Genomic DNA, 11798 nt, shown 5'->3' on the forward strand with positions numbered 1-11798 from the left:
TTGTCTGCTTTAGTTTCCCTTCATATTAAGCCCATCTCTTCCTGCCAAGACAATTAGGTCTGGGATTTATGGATCTCTATCTTACCTTAAGGGCCTACTTCGGACTTACTAACTCCAGGGATGCCATAACCTTCCGTTAGCGAGGAGATACTGCTCTAAAAACTAGGCCAGATACATCAATCAAACTTATTTGACTAGAGAAGAAAGCCCTACGGAGAGCATCCCTGGCATAACCATCTTTACACTATAGGAAATATTGAGAATTCAATAAATAAGCCCTAGATCGAAGTCATACCTAAGCCCTATATCGAGGTCCTACCCAAGGGGGAGGAGATACAGCTCTACAAACTAGGCTGCAACTCAGAACCATTTTGACTCCAAAGGATGCCCTCTAATCTCCTTCTTGCGCATTCAATCGTATGAAATAGAAGCGCTCAGGCCATGATGTGTACTGCTGGGCGGAAGCCATAAGAATTGGGGGAAGATAGATCTTGGGCTCCTAGGCTCACTTATATCTTACGCATTCATGAAGAGGAAGGAATACGAATTGGGGGAAAACAAAGATCCCCCAGCTAGGCTAACATAGATCTTACGCATCTCCTCAGTCTTTACTTTTTCTTTATATGGGGATAGATAAAGAGATGCATATGTGGAAAATTTGATTGACCTTGCCCCTCCTATTTCTTCTCTGACAGCTTCACACCTTATTATATTCAATTTGATCCATTCATTGAGACCAAATCCAAGGGTGGGGTCAACAAGCCAAGCGATACATGAGCAAAGCCAAGCATTGGGCTCATGAAACAAAGCCAGAGACAACCGTCAACCAAGCCAACCCAAGCAAAACCAAGCCATACATCCAAGCTAGTTACCCCCATACCCATACCCATACCCATCAATCTAGCCATCCAACCTATCTATCCTCCATGTTACTATTATATGTATTTTAGAAAATACATATAAAGGATCAAAGCGAGAACAGAACAATTGGGATGGGATCAAAGAGGGTATTCAGGGTCAAGAGCAGCTATCTACTATATGCTTTGCTCTTGACCTATAGCCCCTTGAATTAGATTCATAGGGGCCCAGCTATATAGGAATTTCTAGTGGGATACCTATCCATATATGGGGCGGGACGAGGAGGGCTCGCGCCGACCCCCTATATCCTTATATCTCTATGGGCTATATGATTTGTTCGATCTATACTGCTTGATCCATATGCTCTGCTTGGGAGGCCCCCTATATATATATCTAACAAAAATGCCTTATCTCTCTGATGAGTAGCTCGCTCGACCCTTATATATGGATGTGAACTAACGAATGCGGGTAAGCTTTCTATATCTTCCAGAATGGAGATAGGTGGGACCTGGGTGGGTGGTCAGGACATGATCGCAAGCACAATGTATCTTTCACTAGCTAGATGGGACGGGTCAACATGGATGCAGGCGTGTATGAAGGGAACTGACTGATGAAACTAAACGCAAGCAACGTCAACTAGCAGCTGCAGTGAAAGCTCGGATATAACAAAATTTTGAATCAAGACACAAGAAGAGTGGGTAGCTAAAGAGGCAAAAAGGTGAATTAAATAGCTAGGTAGTAAAAATGGAAAAAAGATAAGGGTGAGCCTGCTGAACTCTCGACCAACGGGCCGCCATCATGCCCCCGGAAGGGGAGGGTTGGCCTGTCGAACTCTCGACCTATGGGAGAGATATGTTAGTGACTCGACTGACAAGGAGAGGTACGTTAATGACTCGACCAATGCCCCCCCACCCAATAAGTAAAATGAATGAACGCTCGACTAATAAGTCCGCCATCGCTCTCAATATAAGGAGAGGAACTGGAGAAGAATATTGTATACAAAGAGATATCTCATTCATGCATAATGACTAGCAGTCACCTACTCATTGTCTTGGTCGGCATTCATTATATACGTAATTACGTCATTCGAGATATGTCATTATGCATTCAGGAATTATATATGTCATTACTCTTTCTTATCGTATGGGATCGTAGCTCTTTTCATCGATCGTACCAAAATCTCGTATACCAAGAGATATATCTAATTACTAATCATTCTTTATCTACGTCATTCCCCCTCCCCCTCCTTATCCGAAAATTTGGAAGGTCCAGAGGGTCTTGCGCCTCCTAGTGCAAGGAAAACTATCCATAGGTGAGGGTGAAACCGCATTCCATTGGCACGAAAATGACCACGCTTAGGCGCCACTTTCAATGCTTCGAAGGGTCAAAACAATGAGGCAAAAAGGTTTGGAACAATGGAACATCGATTCACTCTATCCTAGGCCGACGGTTCAGCCGAAGATCTAGTGAATCTCGTGTGTAGGGATATGATAGCCAGAGGATCGAAAAGAAAAACTGGGTGAGTCGCCACATGAAGTACTACCTATAGTGTGTGGAAACTGCGGAACATCGATTCGCTCTGTCTTAGGTCAGAAGCACAACTAGCCTGTGTAGAATGGCCACGATAAGAGTACTACCTGATCAACTTACATAACTAGTTTGGGTGGCTCGGTTCACTACACTCACACCCCGATGGTAACTGAGTCCAGAGATATATGGGACCATATCGAAGCAAAGTGAAGTAGAGAAGGCTGGAGTGGAGTGGGTCAAATGAGTAGAGTGAAATAAAAGGATTGAATGGTTCAAAGAGTGGATGGGTTAGAGGTATAAAGTTGAAAAAAGAAGTGAAGGCGGCTCAATACTTAAGAGTGCGAGTTGTTGGTACACAGAGTAAAGAGCGGGAGGGATGGGAAACATAGATGGAATTTTGGTCATTTTGTTACTACCATGGGTCACCATACAGAGAAGGAAAGATCCGTGTAGAATGGATAGGAAAGGTTGACCTTCGGCACATGCATGATAGATGGAGCGGCACGAGTCAATGGCGTGATGAGAATGAATGACGAATTGGAAAGATCCCAATGGCTGCTGAATAAGGAAAGGATCCATCCTGAAATGGGAAGACTAACTAGCTATTTTGGTAGTACTGTAACAAGTTATGGCATTCTTGAATTTGTCGCATGGCTGATTGACTTGGTTTCAACAGTCGCTCTGGAAAGGGGATAACCTATCTAGCATAGATTAGAAGTATGATTATTTATCATTGATGGGGAAGACTTTTTATATGGCTCTAAGCTTGAAGTGTGGGCCCTAATACACATTTCTGTGCCAGTTGAATTGGAGTCAAACGGTATCACCGAGTGTTGTATGATGCGCGATCAATCTGGAAACATACTGAGCAGACAATCCTTCTGTCCGGTAGGCTGTTAGTTTATGCTTCCTTGCTGCGTAGAAAAAAGGTAAATGGGGGATCGGAGTGTAACATATGTAGGGAAAGCTACCTGTCTCGCTTTCTTAATTGTAATACCAAACCACTTCAAGTTTTCAAATTAATAAGGACAATAGTAAGGAAGACAACAACATAGTTTTCTCCATTGAATAAGCAACTTTCCTACTAGTCTAGTGGCGGTACTTTCACGTCTGCTTTGGTGATTGAAACTACCCCACGTAGGAACCCACTATTGGTACTTCTGCATCTAATACTGAGGAGGGCTTATACCTTCGATCTAGGCCGCTGCTTCGGGAAGATCCTGCTACTGTGCCTGCATAGAGGTAGTATGATCTTGGGTTAGCAGAGGTTCATATTCATGCCTTTACATGACTGGGGGCGGATGCTTTATTTGCACTTGAGGAGGTTTAAGCTTATGGCTCCACCAATATTTTTTGTCTGTTGGCCCTTGAGCGACTCACCTCACCTCACCTCACAAATAAGCATGCTTGGTTAATCAAGTGGGCCGTCTGCGCACTGATTCAAAGGTCGAGTCAACCATTTGCTAGATGAAAAAGCTATCAATCAACGAGAGCTTGCCTTTTCTTCGTCTCATTCACATTTATCCCAACGCAATCGCTAGTTTGCATGACTGGAAGAAATGCATAATGACATATATAATGAGATATCTCGAAAACATGATCGAAGAATATCGTATACAAAGAGAAATTGTACAACTAGCAAAGCGCTCTGTCTCGTTGTTTATGTGTCTCACCTAGTCTCTCCTGCCTCGTAGCTCTCTTATCTGCACCTAAGCTTAGTTGACACGAGGAGATCCCATTCAAGCCGAGGGGAGGATGCTACCGAGTGAGCGGCTCCCAAGGAACAAGCTAACCCAAGTTGGAGAAGGTAGAACCCACCAGAATCCCTAGAATTGGAGCAGCTAGAGCTAGCTAAACCCACTCATGCCTCACTCGTCTTCAGAAATGGAACCCGTGCCCCCCCCCCCCCCCCTTCCTTATCCAAAAATTCAGAAGGAAAATGGACACATGCCCCAGCAAACGAAGAAGCTATACATGCTCCCCAGCTGTAAGCCGAAGAATAAAGAGAACCTGAAGATCGACGCCCAGGCCCAAGCCAGAGAGAATTATGAAATGAATCGAGTTTGATATTGAAAAAATTGAGTTATTGAACCCAGATGGATAATAATACCTGTCGGAACTCATATACATAGTTGTTTCTTTATCAAAAGCGCATTTGAGAGGGTTTTGAAGTTCTAACTGAATTACCTTCTGATTAGGCGCTACTTTAGAAAATATTTTATGGGTGTGATTTAGAACCTCACCTATTTATGGACATTATATGGGGCTCTTTTTGACAACCACAGTTTGCCGAACGTTATAAGAAAGGAACGAAGGGGTTTACATACATCTTTTCAGCCTGGGCATAGAATGACAGTTTTCCAAACATGTTTGGAAAAGGTTGATACATCCTTACTGAAAGAAGGTTCAGGCCATCCCCGGACCCAGACTACTTTAGATCAGAGTTGACATTGAATGATGGTTCCAACACGCATGACAAGGTTTGGTTACATACCCTTCCCTTCTTTCTCCATTTCACTTTTGATGAGGCGGGTGACACTATCCCCTGCTGTCCTGCTACCGCCATCCCTCCCTGGAACAGAAACAAGATCAACCGTAACTGAAAAGACCACCCATCTAATAATAGGAAAAAGAGCCATCACTGGGAAGGAAGGAATAATAAATATAAGCAAGGATACTAGGAAAGAAAAGATAGGAATAGGGGAGGTATGGGAATAGAAATGCACTAGCTTATCCTCAAGATTGGGAAATGCAGTGGGGTGAAAAAAAGATATATATATATATATATATATATATATATATATATATATAGAATGTTGTGGGTATAGTGAGGGAAGTTATATGTTGTCGAATGGGAAATACGAAGTCTCTTAAAGAACTGGTATGCTGCCTAGTGAAAGAGCGAGCGCTGCCTAGAGGGAATAAAGGGCCTTGAAATAGAGATAGATTCTCAAACAAATAGGCACCTAGCAGGATGGATAGATATGTGCATCCAAGTTAGTGATAGAAAGTGCAGCAGGCAGATCCTAGGTCGCCATGGACGTTCAACAGGCCGAACAAAGAACAGGCGGGGAAGGGGAGAGAGGGGCACAACAGGAATTCATGGATTAACGAGGATAGCATGAAAAAATTCTTAGTGGAAAACAAAAACCCCTTGTTCTCATTAGCAGAGAATGCAACCCCTCTTAGCGGGAAATGCAACCCCTCTTAGCGGGAAATACAACCCCTTCTTTTATAGATCTGATCAGTTGATCTGGAATTAGATTTATTATATTGGAGATTCTTTCCTCAATCTGTTCTCTATGGGCTTTTCAGGTAGGGCACCAAAAAACCTCTCCTTTTAGTTGAGACAGCTTAACGCTTCCTGATCGCCATTCTCAACACCTTAAGGAGCCCTTAAGGAAAACAGGTCCTATTGTCGAGCCCTCAAATACTTGTCATATTCAAGGGAACCACTTCAGTCAAAAATCTGATCGCCATTCTCTAAACATGGAGATTGCTTCAATAAAAAGAAGAATGAATGTCGAACGAACAACTCATTATGCCTCAATGCCAAGGGACTTAGGCACTACTACTAGCATATCTTCTACGTATTGCATCTTTACATTTCACTTTTCCATTGTAAGTAATTTGACTGAATATGCCATTATATAAACCAAATCTTTGTTCTTGCCTTTCCATATTCGTCAAACTATATCTTCTCTTAGGTTGTGCCCCAAGGTTGTATATTCACATATCTAATGTAATCATGGCTTGTGCAGTGAATTACACGAGAGGCTAGCTCTAGTAGGTGCATGCTTTGAATGAACGAGAGAACTCAAGAGCTCTTATTAATGAGCTCTCTACACAGTCCATGGGGCTTGATCTTTATGGCTTAATACTTCTTCGACAAGTGACCAATGGGCATACTACTCTCAATACTTACTATATAGTCGTTCTTTCTCTACAGCTTAATACTAAGGCAAGTAAGAAATAAAGACCTTAAGGAAAGACCTTACTCCATGGAAGAGATTCAACTACTAGAAACAACAACTACTGAACTTAGTTAGTTCTAATAGTTTGATTAGAGAGATTGAAATAAGAGTTAGTTGTAATAGCACTACTACAGCTTCTTCACTAGTTTATGATATAGAGAGAGTCATTATAAGCACTACATATATATAGGCAACAGTCGTTATATAGATTCAAGCGTAGTAGCCAAAGGCGAACATAGTCTTTATTATAGAGATAAACTACTTAGATACTATAAGCTAAACACTATATGGGTCGTTATATATAGAACTTAGACCTAAGAGAAAAGATCAATAGTTGGACTCAAGAGAAAGGAAAGTTTCACTACTGCTATAGTGCAAGGGCTTGACTCTATGGCTCTAGCAGATAGACTCTATAGACTACAGCTTATAGTGATTAGAGCTAATAGTACTTACTGTTGCATAGACTCTTAAGGCAGTCTACAAGGCCTTACTATAAAGCTCTAGCTATGATAACTAGGATGAACTCTTTTGCTTTTGCGTTGAGCTTATGCCTACTACTGGCTGATACCCTTTAAGTAAGAAATATAGTATAGTAGTGTAGTATCCCCTTTGCTTTGCCAACAACATAGCATCAGCCTGAATGTTCAACATGGGCCCCTCTCTATATACGCAATAGAGGAAGGCCTTTTCTGGAATCAGAGTGAGAAAGGGAAGTGAAAGTGTGGCAGTGAAATACATTTTAAGGAATAGAAAGATGGAAGTGAAGGGTGCGAGCTTGTGGGTAGCTCGCTTGAGGGTAGCTCTCGTTTTAGGGTCTTTTTTCTCCTCGCTCGAAGAGCCACAGGCAGGATATTTATTACCAGAAATAAGGAGTTATTCGAGAGCTGCTGGCTGGGATGAAGTACTGTTGCTTCCCCGACCCATGCCACTAGAGATTATGCTCGTTTATTGATATAGTCATTTGTCGCCAACCCCATGGAATTGGGCTCGATGCGCCCCCTCCTACATATGAAAGCCCTAAGGCGATCCTCATCCTGCCTACGGTGGAGACTGAACCGACCATCTTTCCCTACTATGTATTTCCACGAAGGGGAGGCGCTTTCCCTCACTTCTAAACCTTGGCCCATGTAGAAGATAGGTCCGTTGGCATCTGTAGCTGCCACGATCACTGTATTTACCCTAATCACCAACCAGAAATTAGGAGTGATGAGCCTTTTGATGATCCATAGTAGGTGGTCCTTAATCTACACCTTAATCAATCCGCACCCAAAGTTGCCGCCATGAAATGGATATTCTTATATCATTCCATCTTTATGTCATTAATTACAAGCATCAATCAGTTCAGTAATTACATAAATAAATAGATAGTGAGTAATGACATACATATAGATTCAAGTAGGTAATGACTCTATATGAAAGTGAGTTAGTGTGTTACAACACTAATATGGGTTGTTTCCCAGAGGCTTATCTAGTTATACTATTTCAAGTTAGCAGTAGGTGATTATTAATTAGTCATTATTTACTTTATATATTCATTTCTATCTAGAATTAGCTTTAGCATAAGTATAGAATCTATCTCTAGTTACCAAAATGATACTTATATTTGTCTTTATATTCATATCTCTTGGGCTTATAGCTAGAGCTTTCCAGCCAAAGAAAGAGCATAAGCCCTTATGCTGGTCCTGCCAAGCCTAAAAAGAGATTCTCAATTCTTATCTCTCTGGCTGAAGCCAAAAGGACTAGGAAATAAATGAGGGCTTTGGGAAGTGTGACATGAAATACTCCACAAGTGGCGTAATTACATATATAAAGGACTTAAGTAGTTGTTTCTCTATGCTCATAATTACATATATAATGAATGACTGGATTCGAGAGTGTAATTACATATATAATAGCAACATTTTTTGTGTCTTATCTCTCTAGTTACTTTATTATACATAATTACGTATATAATAAGGGTTCATAGGGTTCCCATTAGATCTTTCCATCTTCCTTCCCCTCAGCGGGAAAGCAACTTCATACCTCTTTTCCTCTCCCTCTCGACAGTTGAGCGATGATGGCCTTATTAGTCGAGCATTCATTCCTCATCCTGTCGAACCTCTCCTGTTGGTCGAGTGATGGCAGCCTTTTAGTTGAGCGTTTGTTACCTCACCCTGCCGGGGGCATGATTGCGGCCTAGTGGTCTAGCCATGCTTACGCATCCTCTCCTTATCAGTAGAGCCGATGGAGGCCTTAACAGTTGAGCATGCTTACGCATCCTGCCGGTCCTCTCCCGGTGGTCGAGCGATGGTGGCCTTAACAGTTCTTCTCGTTCCTCCCTTTTGGGGCCCCTGCCCCAAAAGAGAGTTGCTTGTTTCCTCTCCTTATCAGTCAAGCCCCTAATGGACCTCCCACGTACCTCTCCCATAGGTCGAGAGTTTGACAGGCTCACCCTCACCCATATGATGGATGAGCGATAAATCCCTCTCCTTAGCAGTCGAGCCCCTGTCGGTCCTCACCCTGCCTTCCTTGATGCTTATTGGGTGGCCCCTCTCAAATAAGTCACTAAAGGGTGGTCTAGCCATGCTTACGCATCCTCTCCTTATCAGTTGAGCCGATGGCAGCCTTATTAGTCGAGCGTGCTTACGCACCATGACGGACCTCTCTTTTGGGGCCCCTCCTCCTTCTTTGGTCGGGAGAGTGGGTTCGTAATCTCACCCTCTACCCCAAAAAAGAGTTGCTCATCTTAGTGACTTATTTGAGAGGGGCCATGTTACCTCTCCCATAGGTCAAGAGTTCGACAGGCTCATCCTCACCCTGCAAGGGGCATCCTCTCCTTTATAGTCGAGCTTGCTTGCGCATCGATTGATTTCGGTAACTAGAGAGATAATAAAGAGAAGACATAACTCCATAACACTTACTTTAGCCGATCAAGAAAAGGAGGTGGGGAATACTTACATAAGGCATGGCTCCCAGTAAGGCCTTGAAAGTCATGTTCGGGGTGAATACTGTAAGGCCCTTCAAGGTCCTATTTGAAGGTGAATCCTTCCTTCGTTCGAGAATAAGGCCTTGAAAGGGCCTCCTAAGCCCTTATTTCATGAAAGATTGACCTTGAAAGGTAGGTCTAAGGTCTTATTTTGAAAGGCCTATCTAGTAGGGTTGGAGAAATGTAGGTCTTATCACCTGAATAAAAGGTTAATCCTTCTCAGATAAGGTCCTCTCCATTATGGTCGAGCCTGCTTGTGCATCCTGAAAGGTGAAAGGTAAGGAGGATAACCAACCCTTCTGCTCAAGTAAGTGAATCACTTGAGCTCTGCGAATGTAAGGTTATCCCTTGAGAAGAGCTCAGGCTTTGAAGGGAATAAATATAAGTAGCTGCCGGCAAGAACAAGTCTTTCGATTCAACCAGCCTAGCAAGGTGAACCCTATCGGTTATACCCCCCCGCCCCCTATAGTCGAGGGGAAGGTAGGTCTTGGTATAACCTTCCGGACTCTTCAAGTCATTATTAAGAAATGAAAAGGAAGCCTTTACAGATAACCAATCAATTTTCAAATATCCGAGAGATACTTCACCCAATAGATGGGTACATAAAATGGAAAGATCGGAACATGAAAATAGATCATATATCGATACAGACTACCCATTTCAATTGTTATGGTTCCCAAAATATAATACCTATATGCATTTCCAAGTTTTGATCGATATCCACGGAGTTGATTATCCCTCTCGAAAACGAAGATTGGAAGCAGTTTATAATTCACCAAGTACTCGGTATAACCCACGCATTCGTGTACAAACCAGTGTAGATGAAATAACATGAATATCTCTGGTAGTCAGTCCATTTCCATCAGCCGGCTGGTGGGAGCGAGAAGTATGGTATATTTCTAGTTTTTATTCCATCACTCATCCAGATCTACATCATACATTAACATATTATGGTTCCAATGGTCATCCATTACAAAAAGACTCCCCCCTGATTGGATATGTGGAAGTATGCTACGATGATCTGGAGAAACGTGTGGTTTCTAAGCCAATTAAGATGACCCAAGAATTTCGTTATTTTGATTTTGCTAGTCATTGGGAACAAATGGCGCGTAGCAACGGATCGGATAATGAATAATCTAGGGCGGGCGAATAGATAGGAAATGCTTGAAATACCAAGCATCGAATGTGGAAGTTTCGATCAAGATATTCAAGGGAGGGTGGGTGGAGAGATGAAAGCTTGGCTGCTTTACCCCACTCATTTCAATAAGGGAAGGGGTGTGGTTCGAATCCGGACGTATCTGTTATGTATAAAGGTTCCTAGGGGCATATGTCATTATGCTTTTCTCCCATTTCGATTTCTTCCCCTAAATTCAAAATGAGAGGGTTTATCAGGACCTTGAATAAGGGGGGCCTGACTCTTCAAGTAGCTTCGCCTATAACGTTACAGGGCCTTGCACTGACCAAAGCAAAAAATGATTCTATTATAACAATAATTACACTTTATTTTCTTTCTTTGGGGCTATATTGCTCAAGGTTGCCTCTAGTTACTTCAATTATACGAGTCGATATAAGGAAGCAACACTTCGTCAAGTGATCTATATATCTAGGGAAAGAAACAACTAGTTAACCCTCCATAAGGATAGAGTAGTACTCAACGAAGTCATCCTCCTACTATCACCCTACTACTCATGCTCTACTACTCGCGCCCTACAACAATACCTCCAGTTCAAGCCCAGTGGACCCCCATCAATAAGGGAGGGTACATTCTATCCACCGCACAAGAACGATTGACTTGGCCCAGGGGCCAACGACTAGAGTCTAGTCCTATCCTTACAACCCCCTATCCTTCCCACTTTATATCCCTCACCCAGGAACGATTGCCTCAACCCCATTGGGGGAGCTGGACAACCACCGCTTATTCCCAAATATAGAAAATTCCCTGATTCCGAAGAAACAACAACAGGATATTGGATCTTTTATAGAGCGAGATTCTACCATCATTTTGATTCCGGGGTGATTCTATCTTCAGCTACTATAGTACCTTCGCCAAGCCAGAGAAGGAAGCCTACTGCACTAACCATAGCAATAGATATGTACTCGGCTACTAGCCTTATGTCACCACAGGGATACCAGAGTCAACCCCTTACTCCTACCACTCGAGATCGGGCCCACCATATCTACTACTCGAGACACTTCCAAGGACCTTGAACCCAAGGAGTGGATCGACACTCACTTGCCCTCCCACTAGGGCAGGCTACTAACCCATCCTTGTCTCAACACCCCTTTATGAACAGACAATTCCATCGGTGGTCTGATGGGGTGCTACCACCTACAACCTCACAGATGAAAAATTAGCTCTCTTAATGTATATGCCCATTATTTACACTTACATGCATTAATCTACTTTATGCATGACTCCAAGGTCTTTCTTAACCAACAAGAAATGGTGCTCACTCATAAGGAGAAACGCC

This window comes from Pinus tabuliformis, chromosome 2_1 (assembly GCF_031772625.1).
Source record: "Pinus tabuliformis cultivar Carrire ecotype Pingquan chromosome 2_1, CPIR1, whole genome shotgun sequence".
Lineage (NCBI taxonomy): Eukaryota > Viridiplantae > Streptophyta > Pinopsida > Pinales > Pinaceae > Pinus > Pinus tabuliformis.